Source organism: Pongo abelii, chromosome 18 (genome assembly GCF_028885655.2).
Source record: "Pongo abelii isolate AG06213 chromosome 18, NHGRI_mPonAbe1-v2.0_pri, whole genome shotgun sequence".
Taxonomy (NCBI): Eukaryota; Metazoa; Chordata; class Mammalia; order Primates; family Hominidae; genus Pongo; species Pongo abelii.
Window position 1 is genome coordinate 27330467 of NC_072003.2, and position 20345 is coordinate 27350811.

The 20345-nt window shown below is 41.1% G+C and overlaps 1 long non-coding RNA gene across 1 annotated transcript; it reads left to right on the forward strand.

Moving 5' to 3' along the window:
• Window positions 1-1958: 1958 nt before the first annotated feature.
• Window positions 1959-18746, forward strand: LOC112129347 (uncharacterized). Its single transcript, XR_002911741.1, has 4 exons — window positions 1959-1991; window positions 13674-13737; window positions 17808-18006; window positions 18598-18746. It is a non-coding gene; the product is annotated as an uncharacterized LOC112129347 (long non-coding RNA).
• The last annotated feature ends 1599 nt before the right edge of the window (window positions 18747-20345 follow it).

Here is a 20345-nt window from a genome sequence, read left to right on the forward strand (position 1 = left end):
GAAGTGGTGGCTTATTCATGCCTCCCCTTTTTAGACCATATAGGGTAACTTCCTGATGTTGCCATGGCATTTGTAAACTGTCGTGGCGTTGGTGGGAATGTAGCAATGAGGACAACCAGAGGTCACTCTTGTGGCCATCTTGGTTTTGGTGGGTTTTGGCTGGCTTCTTTACTGCAAACTGTTTTATCAGCAAGGTCTTTATGACATGTATTTTGTGCCAACCTCCTATCTCATCCTGTGACTTAGAATGCCTTAATCGTTTGGAAATACAGCCCAGTAGGCTTCAGCCTTATTTTACCCAGTCCCTATTCAAGATGGAGTTGCTCTGGTTCTCACACCTCTGACAGTCTTATACCTCTGGCCATAATGATTGGTTCTGAGGTGATTCTGTCCTTTTTTTCTTTTTTCCTTTTGAGACAGGATCTCTCTTTGTCACCTAGGCTGGAGTGTAGTGATGCAATCTTGGCTCATTGCAACCTCAAACTCCTGGGCTCAAGTGAGCCTCCTGCCTCAACCTCCCAAGTAGCTGGGACTTACAGGTTCATATCATGAAGCTCACCTAATTTTTTTATATTTTGTAGAGATGGGATCTTGCTATGTTACCCAGGCTGGTGCTGAACTCCTGGGCACAAGCAATCCTCCCGCCTCAGCCTCCTAAATCACTCGGATTGTAGGCATGAGTCACTAATGCCTGGCCACTTATGTGATTCTATTCTTGTCTGAGTCGTCACGCTCTGGGCATTAAATAGATGATAGATAGATAGATAGATAGATAGATAGATAGATAGATAGATAGATGATACATAGATAGATAGAGCTATTGGGAAATAAAAGCTCTCTCTTCCTGACTGGGGTGGGTGAGAGGGTAGGTTCTTGGCTAGGAGGTACTAGGAACCACTTTGCCACTGCAAGGATAGGTCTGGCCTCAAAATGGTGCAACATAGAGGCAACTAGAGCTGAGAGATGGAGTTTCAGCTCCTGGATTCAGGCATGCCTCGACTTCTCAGCTACTTGAGCCAATCGATTTCTATCTTTTTTTTCCCTTGAATTAAACCAATTTGAAGTGCATTTTCTGCCACTTGCAACTGAAACAAAGCCTAAATGATACTACCTGGATCCAAATACCAGCTCTACCATTTTCACAAACCATGCTTTTTTGGGTAAGTCAGTTCTTGTGATCCTTAGCTACCTTCTCTTTGGAGTGAGGATCCCTCCCTTGTAGGGTTTCTAGGGTAGTAATTGAGGTTATAGCTGATAATACACTGGGTGCTCCATACATGTAAGTTTGAGACATTGTAAGAGCAGAGAAATCAAAAAGCAAGTAGGATGCAACCAAACTGAATGTCTATCATTGAAGCCAGGAAAGTATATGATGTAGATGATGAGAGCAGGCTGGACACAGATAATACGGAGTTCTGGAGCTAACTGGAAAGCCAATGCTCAATTGAAACACATTTACAATTTAGAATTTCAATCTCTGTAAGGGACAAACAAAATACACACCAAGACTGCTAGTTCACAAACCCTGCAAAGCAAATGAAACATTTATGTTTCAGGCGAGACCACAACTGTGAGCCATGAGATGCAGTTACCCAGTTCTGGGTGTTCCCATGAATTAGGGTTCTGGGGAAAGGAAGCCCCATGGTGCTCTCCCACCACGTCCCCCCCACTCAGCACCCTCTCTCTCCCAAAGCCAAGAGAACTGAAGGGCCTTTGAGTCCATGCCTCTCTTTTAATTTCAAAACTGAACATGACCACTCTTTATTTTTAATCTTCCCTTCCCCTAGTCTATGCCTTCAAGCAGCTTTTCTGGGGAGAGAGTGTTGGCGCCCACACTGGCAGATCTGAGTCCCTGGCCACATGCCCGCTGTGATGAGGATGTTGCCATGCTCACCCACCCCAGCAGCCTGGAATCCAGCCTTTAGAGGGGCTCACTTGAGAACTGTCAGCATGATGAGGAGAGTGGAAGTCAAGTCCCACAGGTGACCAAGGTGAGGACAAGGCACCCTCCATCCTTGCCTCCTCTTTAGAAATGAGCATGCCTTATGTCTGGTTGGAGAATCTATAACAAAGGACTTGACTTGAGGGAGAAGTAGGGGCTTACAATGGTCATCACCATATATTGAATGCTCCCCAAGTGCCAGCACTCTTCGTCCACTCTCCAAAGAGGAAAGCTGCTTAGAGAGGTCAAGGAACTTGCTTAGAGTCACAAAATTAATAGGTGGATAGCATTTTAATCTTGCTCAGTATAAATTCAGAACTACAACTTAGTCATCATACTATAATGCCTACCAGGAGAAAGAATGCATTGATGAGCTGGCATGGATGTCCTGATCCATTTGACAATCATATTTATTATTGTTAATTGTTACAGAATTACCTGATCCATACATCAATTTTCTATCAATTTGATTGGTATCATGGTCTTAAAACATGTCCAGTTCCTTGATGCTCATCCCATCAAGAGGTAGAGACTAATTTCCCTTCTCCTTGAATATGGTCTGGCTTCTAATGAGTAGAATGTGGCATAAATAATGTATTGTGATGTCGAGGCTAGGTTAGGAAAAGCTGTAGAACTTCTACATGGCTCTATGTCTTGCAATGCTCATTCTTGAAACCCAGCCACCATGCTGTGAGGAAGCTCAAGTCACACAGAAGCCATGGGGAGGTGCTCCTTCTGATAACCCCTGCTAAAGTCCCACCCAGCAGCCAGCAACAATCACTAGATATGTGAGTGGGAAAGCCTTTGAGATGACCTCAGTCCCAGCACCATCTAATTGCAACCAGGGAGGGATTCTGAGCAAGAACCACATAGCTGATCCCAGTTAATTTCCAGAACAGTGAAAGATAACAATAAATGATTGCCATTAGAAATGGTTAGTGTGAATTAGTTCCTGTAAAACATGATCACTCCTTAAACTCTGGCAAAAAAAAAATTAAATTAAAAATTAGCTGCTTGACTTGTCTGATTTGACTCCAAAATGAATAAACTTCACTCTTATAAAACTTTGTCTGGGAGACTTTCCACTTGCCTTTCTGAGAGTGCTTTTACGTTTAAATAATATGGATGACAATGATGATGATTCATGTTACTACTTCTTGAGGGCTAAGGTCTCTACCTGCATTATTTTATTTTATTTTATTCTTTTTTTCTTTTTTTGCTTAAAAACAACATAGTATTGTCATTTTCTTTTCCTTTCTTTCTTTCTTTTTCTTTTTTCTTTTTTTTTTTTTTTTTTTTGAGATGGAGTTTTGCTCTTGTTGCCCAGGCTGGAATGCAGTGGCACAATCTCAGCTCACCACAACCTCTGCCTCCTGGGTTCAAATGATTCTCCTGCCTCAGCCTCCCGAGTAGCTGGGATTACAGGCACCTGACACCATGCCTGGCTAATTTTTTGTATTTTTTTTTTTTTTTTAGTAGAGACAGGGTTTCTTCATGTTGGTCAGGCTGGTCTCAAACTCCCTACCTCAGGTGATCTGCCCACCTTGGCCTCTCAAAGTGCTGGGATTACAGGCGTGAGCCACTGCTCCCAGCCAGCAGTATTGTCATTTTCATTTTTGGAACTGAGCTCGAGTAGTTAAGTTGTCCAGAGGGGTCGGGCATGGTGACTCACACCTGTAATTCCAGCACTTTGGGAGGCAGATAGGGAGGATCACTTGAGGCCAGGAGTTCAGGACCAACCTGGAAAACATGATGATACCGTGTCTTTATTATTTTTTAAAAATCATCCAGAACACACAGCTAGGAGGCTGCAAGGGTGAGGTCTTTATTGATTCATTGATTCAACATGTATTTTGGAGCCCCTGCAATACATTACTCTCCACGCCAGGCCCTAAGAAGAAGACAGATGAGGCTTTTGCACTTGTACTCCAGCGTAGCAAACAGGTGATAAGAAAACAAACCAGTAAGTAAATATCTTAATCTATCAGGGCTACTATAATTTTAAAAAACCATAGTCTGAAGGCATAAACAACAGAAATTTATTTTCTCACAGTTCTAGAGGCTGGGAAGTCCAAGACCAAGGCATTGAGTAATTTGGCTCCCTAGTGAGGGCTCTCTTTCTGGCTTACAGACAGCCACCTTCTCACCGTATCATCAAGGGGCAGAGAAAAAGAGCTCTCATTTCTCTTCACCTTCTTATAATGAATCACATCCCATCATGGTGCACCATCCTTATGACCTCGTCTAAACCTAATGACTGCCCAAAGTCCCCACCTCCAACTACCATCACATTGAGGATAAGGGCTTCAACATCTGAACTTTGGAGGAACATAAACATTCAACTCATAGCAATAAAAATGGCATTGCTAATCATTGGTATGAGGAAAAACAGTGATGCACTTTGTGGAATTAAGGTAAGTGGCTGTCTTCAATCTGGTGGTTGGCCACAGCCTCTCTGAGAAAATGGACTTTGAAGGACATGATGTGGGATCTGCACCGTGTGATCCTGGAGAAAGAGCATCCCAGGCAGCAGAAACACTGAGAGGAAAGGTAGGGTTTGGGGAAAGGCTTGGTACCTTCAAGGAACAGCGCATGCACACACACACACACACACACACACACACACACACACACACAAAAGAGGACAGCATAACAATGAACAAGAAAAACAGGATATGAGATGAGGTCAAAGAAGGAGGCTGCAGCCAGATCACACAGGGCCTCGTTGACCAAGGTAACAAATGTGGATGTGTTTAAATAAAAATGTGAAATTTGGAAGTTTTTTTTTTAATAGGGTAGTGTTATGGTTTGGCTGTGTCGCCACCCAAATCTCATCTTGAATTGTAGCTCCCATAATTCCCACATATTGTGGGAGGGACCCAGTAGGAGATAATTGAATCATGGAGGCAGTTTCCCCCATACTGTTCTCATGCTAGTAAAGAAGTCTCACAAGTCCTGTGGTTTTATAAGGGGTTTCCCCTTTCGCTTCTCTTTTCTCTCTCCTCTCTCATTCTCTCTTGCTTGCCACCATGTACGATGTGCCTTTTGCCTTCCACCATGATTGTGAGACCTCCCCAGCTATGTGGAACTGTGAGTCCACTAAACCACTCTTTCTTTATAAGTTACCCAGTCTTGGATATGTCTTTATCAGCTGCATGAAAATGGACTACTATAGGTAGTGACATGATCTGGTTAACTTTTAAAAAGTATCATTTCTGGCTGTTCCATGGACCAAATCAAGTAGGGGAAAAGTGGACTGAGAGACTCCAGTCAGGGTCACCAAGGAACACATAGCTAGACAATATAACTCCTGAACACAACTGAGCTTACAACACCTAGGATTCAGAGTTTGAGCTGCTTTGCCCAGAGCAATATCTATCTAGAAGTGATCATCCTTCTACTGTAGCAGCAGGAGATTGACAAGCCAGTACTTAGAAAGGCCAGAATGACTAGGTTCTGAATTCAGGAAGAGGGAGTGGATAGGCGGCCGTGAAAAGGAGAGGGCAGCCATTATCATTTCCATTAATTAAAAGAAGAAAAGGAAATTAAATGAAGTAGGCATCTGATTCAAGAAGTTAGGAAAGGAAATGAAAGCACAATATGAGACTGTATGCTAGCTCACTGGAAAATCTTGATGAAATGGATGCTTTTCTGGGAAATAATTACTAAAATTCATTCAAGAAATAATATAATCTTAAATAAAGTAGCAGAGGGATTAAGAACAGGCTCTGCCATCAGATGGATATGGGTTTTAATCCATTCTTCATGTCTTACTAACTGTGGGAATTTAGGCAACAGTCAATATCTTCACTTCTAAAACAGGGATAGACTGGATACAGTGGCTCACATTTGTAATCCCAGAACTTTGGGAGGACAAGTTGGGAGGATCCCTTGAGCCCAGAGGTTTGCAGCTGCAGTGTGCTATGATGGTGCCACTGAACTCCAGCCTGGGTGACAGAATGAGACCCTGTCTCAAAAGAAATAAGTAAGTAAATAAATAATCAGGGATAAAACAGTCCCTGCCTAGAAATAAATGTAACTAGAAATGTGCATAACATATATAGAGAAATAACAAAAGTTCATCAAGGGAATTTAAAACAAGATTAGATAAATGAAATTAAGGAATGATTATTTAATAATGTCAATTCTTCCTAAATAAATGCATGGGTTTGATGCAGTTCTAATAAAAATCCCCATACAATTAATTTTATTTTTGTTATATATGATTTCCTTTGATGAGCAGGGGAAGAATTTGACAAAATGATTATAAAATTTGACTAGAAGAATGAATGGACAAAATAGCCAAGAGCAATTTGAAAGTCAAGAATAATTAGGGAACTGTATTATTCCGTTTTCATGCCACTGATAAAGACATACCCAAGACTGGGCAATTTACAAAAGAAAGAGGTTGAATGGGCTTACAGTTCCACATGGCCTGGGGGGGCCTCACAATCATGGCGAATGCAAGGAGGAGCAAGTCACATCTTACATGGAAGGCAGTAGGCAAAGAGAGAGAGCTTGTGCAGGGAAACTCCCCTTTTTAAAAACCATCAGATCTCATGAGACTTATTCACTATCATGAGAACAGCATGGGAAAGACCTGCCCCCATTATTCAATTACTTCCTACTGGGTCCCTCCCACAACACATGGGAATTCAAGATGAGATTTGGATGGGGACACAGCCAAACCATATCAGGAACACTCTGAATATAGGTATTAAAATGGACTATAATTGTTCAAAGATTAAAATAGCATAGTACATAAATACTGTAACATAGATTAATATGATAAATATTGTAGCATAAACTCATGTGCTCTATGGATCTATGGGACTATGTAAACAATAATTGCAACATAAACAATGGAATAGTACAGATAGCTCCAAGATAATCTTTCATGTACCTGACTTTATTAGATAATGAAAGTCTTCATACAAGTCTATGGAAAAAGAACTAGCATTCAATAAATGACTGTGGGACAACTGATTAATATTTGAAGGGAATAAATAAAGCAAAATTAAATCTTCATCTCATACTATAGATCAATGTAAATTCCAGATTAATTAAAGAGTATAAAATAATTTAAAAGTTAATGAAAACTAATAAACAATCCAGACAAAGTTCTGGCACCTTGATCACTTAATCACAGACATCTAATCCTTTGCTGTATCTGTGCTGGAAATTACAGAAGGCTGGCACCCATATATTTGAAACTTTAAAATATTTATACTCAATATAGAATGGATGAAACAAAATTCAAAAATGGATATTTGGTGGGTGTTGGGGATCAATATAAAAGGAAATAAATATTTACTTAATCTGATCAAAGAGCAGTAGAGGGAAAAGGGACCTTTAAGAATAAGAAATAGGCTGAGTGCAGCGGTTCATGCCTGTAATCCCAACACTTTGGGAGGCCAAGGCAGGTGGATTGCTGGAGACCAGGAGTTTGAGACCAGCCTGGCCAACATGGGAAAAACCCTTCTCTACTAAAATACCGAAATTAGGTGGTGTTGGGGCAGGTGCCTGTAATCCCAGCTACTCAAGAGACTGAGGCAGGAGAATTGCTTGAACCCAGGTGGTGGAGGTTGCAGTGAGCCGAGATCACACAACTGCACTCCAGCCTGGGTGATGAAGCCAGGCTCTGTCTCAAAAAAAAAAAAAAAAAAAAGAAAGAAATCAGAATGATAGTTAAGAAGAATAAATTAATTTAAAAATAAGAGATTATTATGCATAACTTCATGCTGATAAATTAGAAAATGTTGATGAAATAGATTATTGAAAAACATATATGGCCAAAAAAATGATTCCAAAAGAAGAAATAAAAAATCTGAGTAAAGCCATGGAGAAAACCAAAAAATTATTCAAAGAATGGCAGTGGGCTCAGGTGGTTTCATGGATGAAATCCTAATGTTGTTTGGAAAAACTGCCGGGAGTTATTGGAATCCATACTTCAATGTCTCATCCACAAGGCATCTTGGGGACCCATGGGAGCTAGGCAGGTGACTAAGGAGCGATCTTCAGGCAGAAGATCATAAGGTGGGCTGGGGACTGCAGTAAACAGAGGCAGGCATGCTTCATCAAATGTAGATGCTACTCTCCTCCAACCAATTGCCAGCAGGAATGTGGGCCCACATTCAATTCATTTCAGTGTAAATTGCAAAACCAGGTAGGCACAACAAAACATCAGAACCTGTGAGCTATCAGCTTGCACATTCTCCTGAAGATGCTAAAAATGCGGAAGGGTTTAGGGAAAGGCAACCCCCATAACATTATCTGGAATCACTTGTGAAGCTGTTTCTCCAAAGAGATAATTACCCTAGTCAGTCCTTCAAGGTGGGATATTTTGCTCAATAACTTTGGGTCAGTACTGAGGCAAGCCAACTGAGTAACAAAGTATAAATATTTCACCTTGTGATGTGTAGCAAAAAGGAAAAAAAAAATAAACGTTTTACCTTTTACTTCAATCTGAGCACTTCTCAGGTTATGGCAAAGGGAGGCCAGGCTATTTTGAACAAATAATTCATTCAACAAATAATTATTGAGCACCCACTATGTGTTATGTGCTATTATGAGTATAGGGCTAGTGTAGTGAATAAAATAGAAAAATTCTCTACCCTATGGAACTTTATGCTTTAAAGACTGAAAAAAATGAACAAGAGGAACCCAGGGTCTTCCAGTCATTTTCAATGTTAAGAACCTTACTTTCGTAATTAGAACTCATGTGCAGGCATTCAAAAGCCCAATCTGGAGGCAATAGGATGTCTGGTACTTGCTTCAGAATGATAGTTAATGGAGCATAGACATGACAAGATTGGCCATGAGTCAGTCACTGTTGCAGCCAGCAATGGTTACAAGGGCATCCATTCATTCTGCTTTTCTGCCCATTTTGTATATGTTTGGAAATTTCTCACAATAAAAATATTTTTAAAGTCCAATTTAGTTGAAATCTAAACTACAACCTCCCATTCCATTCAAAGCCTTTCCCTCTGTCCAGTTCTAGCCTGACCATCAGTGGAGAGCCTCCACTAGTGGGAATGAGAGGAGGGATGTCCTCTCATTTTCCTTTTTCTGTTGAAGGTTCCCCTGGGGCTGAAATGGGAGGGTGGCATCTGGGGTTTGGTAGAGGGTGAGAGGTGAAAGTCTTACTTAGATGGTGCAATCAGTGGTTCTATTTTGTTTTGTTGTTATTTTGATTTTTGAGACAGAGTCTTGCTCTGTCGCCCAGGCTGGAGTGCAGTGCCATGATCTCGGCTCACTGCAACCTCCACCTCCCGAGTTCAAGCGATTCTCCTGCATCAGCCGCCCTAGTAGCTGAGATTACAGGCATGCGCCACCATGCCCAGCTAATTTTTTTGTAGTTTTAGTAGTGACGGGATTTCCCATATTGGCCAGAATGGTCTCAAACTCCCAGCCCCAAGTGATCTGCCCACCTCAGCCTCCCAAAGTGCAGGGATTACAGGTGTGAGCCACAGTGCCCAGCCTATGGTTCTATTTTGGCAGCTGCTCTCTGACATCCATATGCTGTTCTCTTGTGGGCATGGTCCCATGAAGAGAGCTTGAGCTCAGTTACTTTCTCAGAATCTACTTGGTACTCCGCACATCTCTGCTACACCACATCCTGGAAGTGGAAGCTGCTTTGTGATGCTCTTTCCTCCTGCTCTGCTGTGGAAGGTGGTTCCAACCAACCCCTTGCTATCATAGTTCTACAGGTAGAATCCAGGCACTGGCCTCCATGTTCAGGTGTTCATGTGTGCCCCAAACACCAGACAACACTTGCCAATTTCTCCCCAGTAGTCCCACCCGATGTTCTGCTGGAACCCACTGCTCTCTTCTAGGTGCCAACCTAGAGTCTCCACAGCTCAGCAAGCATCAGGGAGTAGGATGTCAGTCTCCCCTAATCTCTCCAATAAGCTAATTGGGCTTCTTCTTACTTGCTTGGTGGGCAAATGCTACTCCCTCTTCTATCATGGGGATGGAATAAGAAAAATCCAAAGTACCTTCCTCCCACAGCCATTTCTCCCACCTCATTGAACTCCAGCCTTCAGTCTAGATCGTCGAGATGGGAGTCATCAGAGTGGGGACCACAGGACCCACTTGGCCATCTCTTGGTAAATGCTAGAGAGTCATTTGGCAGCTCTTTGGCTCTGGATGTGGGAATATTTCATGCTTATTGTTTTCACCTTTGAGGCTTTGGCCAACATTCCAAGCCACTAGGAAGAGCCCCAAACTACATTCGATTTCACTTCGTTTTAGGAAGGTTTCCAAAGTGGTTTTAAGCTTCTTAGTTGTCTATTTGAGGTATTTATCTCATCTCTCAATAAAGACACCTTTTGAATCTCTAACTGCCTCTTGGGTCATTTTGTTTTCCTGTTGTGTAAGTCTCAGGGAAACTGATTAACCACGTAATAGCCGTTTGTTATTCTGAAGGTGGCAGATTAAAGCAAATCTCATTAAGAGCCAGCTTCCTTGGCATCATACTTCTATTTATAGCTGCAGCTGACATTTATTGAACACTTAATACGTGCCAGGCACTGTGTTAAGCACTTATGTGTATTACCATATGTAATCCTCATTACAGAAGGAGGTTTCATTGACCAAAGAGACAGCTTCTATTACTATCCATATTTTATTTATGAGGAAAAAGTGACACTGAAAGATTACATTTCTCAAGGTCACACAACAGATGATGCAATTAGGGCTCTAAACCAAGCTTCTCTACCCCCACGTCCCATTTTCTCTACCAATACTGTCTGCCATGCTGCAAGTGCAGTGTCTGATGCTTCCATAGATGCAAGTTTTTCTCCTAAAACCTGTTCTGGATTAGAGATGAACAAAAGTTCTTTCTCCTGGTTCTTCTGGCAAAGTTTGTCCAAGACACAATTTGGGGGATCTTTATCCTGAGTCTGGTTTCTAAAGTCAGGTCTTGGGGAAATGGCCAATTTCACAACCTCCCCGTCTCATAACTTAATCTGGGTGGTGAGAAGAAGAGCAAAGCCCTAGGGAAGCTTGGAGCCTAAGTCTTGCCATCTTCTGGGTCTGTGCTACTATTTCTTTTCCCATAGAGCAGAGCCAAGGCACGGATGTACCACTAAGAAACAAAACAAAACCCAGATTTGACCACATCATTCCCTGCTTAAAACCTCTCAATGTTCCCCATAGTTTTCAGAAAACAGTCATATTCCTTAACATCCAAGACATCAATACAATATCTCTTGCCTGAGTTAATGCCACCACCTCCTAATTCATCTCCAAGCCTTTACTCTTGCTTGTGCCATCCACTCCGTGGCTAGAGTGAAATCTCTGAACTGCAAATCAGATCATGTTAACTCCCTTGCTTAAAATTGTGCAATGGCTTCACCCTGCAAAAGAATTAACACCCAAACTTCATTTAGCCTGGCCAACTAGGTCTATACAATCTGGCCACAGTCCACTTCCCTAACCTGATTCTCTACCATTTTTCTTCTTGTTTATCATTTGTCTACCACTTGACCCTTTCTGTTTTTCAACAAGCTGCATTCATGATCCTTCTGTTGGGGATATCTTTTTCTAGATTCTCTTAGAACTGACTCCTCCTTCACTATTGACTTTTCTCAACTCAGAAACCACCTCCCCAGAATGCCCCACTGACCATGCTACCTAAAGCAGTCCTTCTACTGCCAAGATTGGTCACATTGTATCAACATTGCTTACATTTATTTTTTGCAGCATTTTTCACTACCTGCATTTTTTTGTTTGTTTGTTTTGTTGGTTGGTTTCATGTTTACTGGCTATCTCCCTCACCTAAAATATAAGCTCTTTCAAGGCAGGGAATCTATCTGTCTTGCTCATTGCTGTACCCTTAGAACCTACAGCAGTGCTTAGCAAATAAGTAGATCTTAGTAGATATTTGTTGAATGATCTAACATGGCTAAAAGTCCCTGAATAATTTGGAATCTGTATATCTGTAATGCACAGTGAATATCTATTATTCTTTACTTCCTACCATTTATCCAACCTTTTTCTGGTAACAGCACCCTCGATTTTCTCTAAAACATCATCCTTTATGCTACTGTCTGTCCACATGGATTAAAATAAGGCCGGTTTTCCTTCCTATATGCCCAGAGATTGGAAAGGTAGCCCAAACCTAGAAATCAGTGAATTCCATTTTGTGTCCATTATGATTGGTTCAGGTGGGTATGAACTAAATGAGTCAATGAGAAAGCAGCCCCAAGACACTTACCGTAACTGTTGGTGGAGAGAAGTCCTCTTTCTCCTAGGATTGCTCAGCTGATAAGATGCAAGCCAGGAGCTCTTGGTGCTTCAGAAGACAGCCTGCTAAGTGCAGAGGGGGGAGGTCTGAGATGGAGAGAGACGGACCCCAGAAGCTATAGATATATACCTTTGGACTTTTAAGTTACACATATTAATTGATTACTTCTGTTTGTCTTATATACTTTAAGTTGGATTTCTGTTAACTGTTACTAGAGGCTTATGACCAATAGACTACCTCTCTAATTTCACGTCTCCTTGCCTGAATAAATTAGGAATTGTGCTCATCTGCTAAACTTGAAAAGGAGTGAAATAGGTTAAAGAGTCTGTTTTCATCATGTAATGAGAAATGTGGAGATAAAAGCTTTTGGCCTGTAGTAGTAGTGCCATAACGCTATCAGGGACTCCGGCTTCTTTCAGTATATCTCTGTTGCCCAGGCTGGAGTGCAATGATATAGGATTATAGCTCACTGCAGCCTCCATGTCCGGGGCTCAAGTGATCTTCCCACCTTGGCCTCCCAAATAATCAGGATTACAGACATACTCCAGCATACCTGGCAAAAAAAAAAAAAAAAAAAAAAAAAAAAAAAAAGAACTTTTAAAGATGAGAGGGGATCTTGCTATGTTGCTCAGGATGTACTCCTGGGCTCAAGTGAGCCTCCCACCTCAGCCTCCTGAATAGTTGGCATTATAAACGTGAGCCACCACACCTGGATCAGGCTTCTTATGTTTTATTTTCAGGTATCCTGAACATGTGCTTGTTACTTTATGTAACAACATGGCTGATATGACTCCACCATTAAGTCCTAGTTCCAGGTAGGAAGAAAGCCAAGAGCAAAAGGTGTCACCTACGTGCTAGCAAAGTCTGTCCAAAAACCTGCTGGGAGGAGATTTTACAGAAAACCCACAGAACAACTTTTGTTTTCACTTTCTTAAATTTTGGTAAAATATATATAATATTTGCCATTGTAAACATTTGTAAGCATACAATTCAGTGGCATTAATCACATTCACAAGGTTGTGCAATCATCACCTCTATTTCTAAAATTGTTTCATATATCTAACAAAAATTCTGTAACTATTAAGCAATAACTCCTCATTCCTGTCTCCTCTTAGCCCCTGATAAACTCTAATCTACTGTCTGTCTCTGTGCACTTGCCTGTTCTACGTACCTCATATAAATGGAATCATGCTGTATTTGTCCTTTTGCATCGGGCTTATCTTGCTTAGCACAATGTCTTCAAGATTCATCCATGTTGTGACATGTATCTGAACGTCACTCCTTTTTATGGCCGAATAATATTCCACTCTATGTATATACCACATTATGTTTATCCATTTGTCTGTTGATGAATACTTGGGTTGTTCTCACGTTTTAGCCATTATCTACACTGCAATTTTTTATTACATTGTATCAGTCAGAATTTTATGACAAAACCATCCTTTTCTGTAAGGAAAACTGAACAGTGTAACTTTATTTCAGCTAGGGAGAGTGTCCCCAGTCACAATTGGAGTCTTATGTAAGAAGAAATAAGGAAGGCTACTGGGTAAGTAACTAGAAGATTCTGTAACAATCCACTTTTTTTTTTTTTGCCAGCGAATATCATTATTTAAAAAATATATATTTAGAGGGTACAAATGCAGTTTTCTTTCATGCATATATTGCATAGGGGCGAAGTAGTGTACCCATCACCCAAATAGTAGTGTACCCATCACCCAAATAGTAAATATTGTACCCAATAGGTAATTTTTTAGCCCTCACCCCCCTCCTACCTTCTTTTGGAGTCTCCAAAGTCCATTTTTTCTACTTTGTATGTCCACGTGTACCCATTGTTTAACTCTCACTTGTAAGTGAGAACATGTGGCATTAGACTTTCTGTTTCTGAGTTATTTTAGTGAGGGTAATGACCTCCAATTTTATCCATATTGCTGCAAAAGACATAATTTCATTCTTTTTTATGGATGCATAGTATTCTATGGCATATATATATATATATATATACATACATACATATATATATATCACATTTTCCTTATCCAATCCTCCATTGATGGACACTTTGGTTCACTTCATATTTTTGTATTGTGAATAGAGCTGCAAAAAACATACAAGTGCGGGTATCTTTTTGACATAATTATTTATTTCCCTTTGGGTATATACCCAGTATACCCAGTAGTGGGATTGCTGATCGAACAGCAGAATAGTAGTCCTATTTTGAGCTCTTTAAGAAATCTTTTTATCTTTTCTTTTTTTTTTTTTTTTTTTTTTAGACAGAGTCTTGCTCTGTCATCCAGGCTGGGGTGCAGTATTGCAATCTCAGCTCACTGCAGCCTCTCTGCCTCCTGGGTTCAAGTGATTCTCCTGCTTCAGCCTCCCAAGAAGCCGGCACTACAAGCACATGCCACCACACCTGGCTAATTTTTCTATTTTTAGTAGAGATGGGGCTTCACCATGTTGGCCAGGCTGGTCTCAAACTCCTGACCTCAAGTGATCCACATGCCTCGGCCTCCCAAAGTGCTGGGATTATAGGCGTGAGCCACTGCGCCCAGCCGAGATATTTTTATACTGTTTTCCATAGAGGCTGTACTAATTTACATTCCCACCAACAGTATGTAAGCATTTCCTTTCCTCTGCATCCTCACCAATATCTGTTATTTTTTGACTTTTTAATAATAGCCATTCTAACTGGAAAAAGATGATATCCCATTGTGGTTTTAATTTGCTTTTCTCTGATAATTAGTCAGCAAATGTCATTCTATATATAGAATACATTTACCTTTACCCAAAGGACATCACCCCCAAAGTCTCATTCACGTAAAAGGTAAGATTTCTGGGCAGCTTGCAGCCCTCTTCAGCAGGTTTGGGTGTGTCCTCTCTTGGTCTAAACTAAAAGACAATTTACTTGCTTCCAGCACATCCATCATTCAATAGTGCAGAAGGAGCCACATAATTAAAAAAAAAAAAAAACTCCTTTTAAAAGCAGAGACTAAAGTACACACAGCAGTCACCCATGTATAGAAGTGATCAACTGAGCAAGAATAACAATATTTCTCTTTCCTAAGAATGGAAGACTTTCCTGGCTAGCAAATCTGTTCCCTTTTCAGAGAGAAACTTCCATATTCATTACTTTTCATCACCCTACTCTCTGCCCCCTGGAAGGTTCTTCTGTGTCCATCTTTCTCCCTAGACTCATCTGAGGTGAAATTGGAAAGGACAAGCTTCCTGTTGGGCTCAAGGATCTTTTAGGAGTTTAGCTGTTTAGGGATTTAATAGTCTCAGGTTGCTGTGTATCAAGCTTGGGAATTGTTTGGGAATGTAGTTCCTTACTATTCCTCCTTGTTGTCTTAGGTAGCATACCCTAGAAGCAGAGCCTTAAGCAGAGATTTAGATGCAAGAGACTTATTGAGAATGTAATCTTTACGAAAAACCCCAAGTGAGTGTGGGAACAAGCATAAGAAAAGACAATGATTCTCCAGTTGTGGTTTCCTAAAGAGCAGCATTAACACCTCTTGAGAACTTGCTGAAAATGAACAACTTCAAGCACCACCCACCTTGGAAACTTTGAGGGTGGAGCCCAATAATGTCTCATTCAACAAGCCTTCTAAGCGATTCTAATGCACACTATGGTTTGGCAACCATAGAGGATGGAGATGAAGCCCAACGAGGATGTGGTAGACTTGGCCTGATCATCGGAAAACTCTGGAGCATAAATTGTATCTCAGAGTTGTCCCTGCCTCTGGCAAGAGGCCAGACTTTTGCACCTTTGTATCTGCAGGGAGAAGGGCTCTAATTCCTTGGGAGAGGCAGCTCCCATCAGCTGAGACCAATTATCCCTGGAAGGGGCAGTTGTGGGTTAGAAAGGTCAGGGCTAGAGGGGTATAAATGAATCAATTCAGTAAAGAGAATCTGAAGAGTGGTGTACCAACAACAATTTCTTCTTCTCCTCCTCCTCCTCCTCCTCCTCCTCCTCCTCCTCCTCCTCCTCCTCCTTCTTCTTCTTCTTCTTCTTCCTCTTCTTTTTCCTCCTCCTTCTCCTCCTCTTCCTCCTTCTCCTCCTCTTCCTCCTTCTTCTCCTCTTCCCCCTTCTGCTCCTCCTCCTCCCCCTCTTCCTTCTCCTCCTCTCTTCTTCTTTGAGACACGGTCTCACTCTATTGCCCAGGCTGGAATGCAGTGGCACCATCATGGCTCACTGCAGTCTTGAACTCCCAGGCTCAAAGGACTCTCCTGCCTCAGTCTCCTGAGTAGCTTGGATTACAGGTGTTCACTACCATGCCTGGCTAATTTTAATTTTTTTTAATTTTGTTTATTTATTTATTTTTGGAGAGACAAGGTCTCACTATGTTGCCCGGGCTGGTCTCAAACTCCTGGCCTTAAGTGATTCTCCCACCTCAGCCTAACAAAGTGCTGGGATTACAAGCACAAGCCACTGCATCCAGCCTGCAATTGCTCTTACTGGTCCAGTTGTCTCTGTCCTCTTCTTGAGACTAAGAGTTTCAAGCGATCAAGAGCAATGTCTTTCCTGCTTGTTATTTGCTCATCAGTGCCTGTCACAGGTGTAAATCTTAATAATTACTTAATGCAATTAGTTGATTAAACAAATACTATTTAAATGCCTACTATATCCTGAGTACTATTCTAGGGTCTGATAATTTAGATTTGAACAAGACTAAGCACGTGTTCTCATGGAGTTCTTTGGCTTTAGTTGGGAAGATGACAATAAGCATAAAAACATATATGTGCCTATATATATGACAGTATAATGTCAGATATTGATAAATGCTATGAAGAAAAATGAAGCAGAGTGAGAGTATAGAGAGAAGTATGGGGTGTTATTTTTAGATAGAGCAGTTAAAGAATTCTCTAAGAAGGTGACATTGGAGCTGAGGTATTCATGAAGTGAGGGATTGAACCATGACAATATCTAGTGGCAGCAATTTGTGTGTAAATTCAAAATTATTTTAAAATAAATGTTTCTTACATATAAAGTATATTCAGGGAAGAGCATTTTCAGCACAGGAAATCAATGGGTGAGTCACAGGAAACACCTGGCATTTCTGTATCAATAAAACAGGAGGTAGTTGGAGGAGATGGACAGGTGGCACATTGCTTACTGTTTTTATTTATTTTTGAATTAACTTTAAACTTTTATCAAAACATACATGTATAAGATTTTTAAAATCAGATAGGATAGAAGTGGCTGTAGTGAAAAACAACTGTTCTGGTCCCACCCTGTTTATTCTCATTACTCATTTCATTTTATTTTAGTTCATTTTACCCCAACCTCTCTTCTTCTCTTCTCCAAATATAGATTAGAATATTTTTATTTTTATATTGGTTGTCTTTAATTTTCAATGACCTACTAGATACTCTAGATCTCCTTTTCTCAACTCTAGAAGTATATCTTGGATCAGGATGTTACATCCTACCATTCCTCCCCTCCTTCTACCTCCAATTTCTATCACTGTCTAGAGAGTAGAAACATAACTTCATGTAATTGGGTTCAAAGAGAGAACAGAGGGTTTCAGACACTGAAAGGAAGTTAACAAGACTGAAGTTGAAATGATGATGTGTGAATGTTTTGTAAGCATATTCGGTTTTTAATGCTTTTTTCTATAGGTTGAATCTGAAAGTAGAAAACTCATAACAAGGCTATGTGTGAACATCAAGAGAGAATTCAAGATGGCGGGGATGACACTCTTTAGTCCATGTGTGCCTGGTTTTCATCATCTCCTTGACTAACACACATGTGGGCGCCTTTACCTCTGAAGACTTTTTCTCTTCTAACTGATGATGCTCCATTCTCTTCTGACAAAAGGTAAAGCTGGTTTGGTACCACTGACACCCAGCTTAGTTGGGGCCCAATATCTCCTGAGCCCCATATCCTGCCGTGTTGTCTTCTCCTTCGTGGTCACATTTTACTGCTGATCCCATGGACATCACTGGAGTGGTGCCACAAGTAGATCACATAGACTTTTCACAGCAGTCTTCTGAGGTATCACAGAATTTCCCCCTTTTCTAAGAACTATCCTCCCACAACTCAAAGGGGCTGGTCCTGATGGCTGCGTTTATACTACATGACCCTGAATCGTTGGCCACAGCTTCATGGACCAGGAAGTGGCACGCAACATAAGCCAGGCTGATCAGGTTGTCTCTCCCGGAAATTTTGAATTAGGACTAAAACTTCCCAGTTTAGTCTGGGTGGGTTTCTTAAATAGAGATGACATAAGAACTCAAAATCTAGCTTCTATTTCAAGGATCAAAGAATAGATGAAGCAAAACAATTTTTCAACTAAAAATATGAATAGAGGCAGAGATGCAAAATGAAGTGACTGTCAAGACTCCTGATGGCAATTTTTTTTTTTTTTTTTTTTTTTTTTTTTTTTTTTTTTTTTTTTGCTGGTTCCAGCTCCCTGCCGAGGCCTGATTGAACCTCTGCCCTATGGTTCCTTGAAACATCGTCATATTCTTGTACTAAATTCCCCATTTTCTTAAGCTAGCTCTGGTAAGTTTTTGCCATTTACAGTCAAAGTGAACTCACTAATAAAATATTCCCAAGGCATAATCTTCTCCCTGGGGGATGGGAATCATATCTTTGTATTCTCCAAGGTTCTGAGCACATAGGGGAATGCCTTGCACATAGTAGGCACTCGAAAAGCATCTGTTGAATTGAAGCAACTGTCAGTACTCCTTCCTAAATGACACTACCATTTACAGGGATCACTGACCCCTCCAGAGGTATGAGAAGATGGACAGGAAAAAGCATAAATAGATACACCGTGTGAACTACTTCACTAGCTGACAGCCCAATAGAGGAAAACAAAAGTCTTAATAAGAGAATCAGACATCAGTTGCAAGATGTCTAAATGTCTCCTAGTCTTCTGCCAGATAAGTGGGATCAGAAAGGGCTATTAGCAAACGGGAGTCTAGCTCCAACCCTCCCTGGACAGAGCTCTGAATCTCTTGGGTCCCTTATTGATCTGTTGAAAGAGCCCTCTAGTGGTGAAAATGAGGAACGATCTCTAGCCTTACAAGCAGATTCTACGCACCCAGGTCCACACACCCACACATTCAATTGAATGAAAGGATGAGGTCACCACCTAGTAAGTTGGGAGGCATGATAGGGAACTAACTGCGGCCTCCCTGCCTCCACACTCCCACTCCGTTCAGTTGTTCTGACTTGCTCCACATGCAGGCTCGGGACTTCCCACAGTGATCAGGTTGGCCCTGGACTGCAATTCCAAAGAATGAGCCTGCCTCACCAAGTCAGAGGCTCAGGACAAAGCTCCAGTTTTATCACATATATCCCTTTCTCTTATTCAGCAAAACTGGGTGCATCCTGACCCATAATTGTTACCTTCATCTATCTGAGCTCCTGACCCTTTTCCCCCAACTATCCTTCTGCTGGGCCCCTGGGCACCATAGTCTGCTTGTCTGGGCTTCTGTTGTAGAGCTAAGTGGGTGGAGATGAAGATGCTGCTGTTCCACTGTGGGTCTGGTAAATGGAGAGATTGGGGCATACTGTCCCTTAGCCCAAAGCTCACTCACCTTTCATCAACATGGTCCTTCTTTGAAAGAAGACCTTTCTCACTTCTATCCGAGCAAGAGAAGAATCAAACAGATCCTGAAATGACTGCTTTGATCATTATTAATTATTTCATCTTATTTAACTTTCTGAGAGTGGGGAGGGAAATTTTTGCTAACTGAATTAATCCCTCCCAAGAAATACCAACCTCACCTCCATGTTACATATGGCTTTCCCTTAAAAAAGAAAGGTAATAATAATCAAGGCAGGATATTTTTATTAAGATGCAAATTTTCATTTCGGGAAAGAAAATGACACTAAAAAACTTGTAGGGGCCATCGTGTATCCTCTCCCTACTATCTTCTGTCATTCTTCTGGAGTATGGCTGTGGTCCTGGCCCCAAGTTTATCCATTCCATTGTGGATTATGTGGCAAGATTTCAGTATTTCTACCTCCTGTCCATAAATCAGTGTTTGTGAACCACGACACATGCATATGCAACTAAATGCACGTAGGTATACACACCTACATATTCAAATCTATACTATACCTACACAGGTGCATGCATACACATTCATGGGCAAATATGTATGCATATGCGTAGCAAAAATGCTAGGCATTTGCAGCAAATA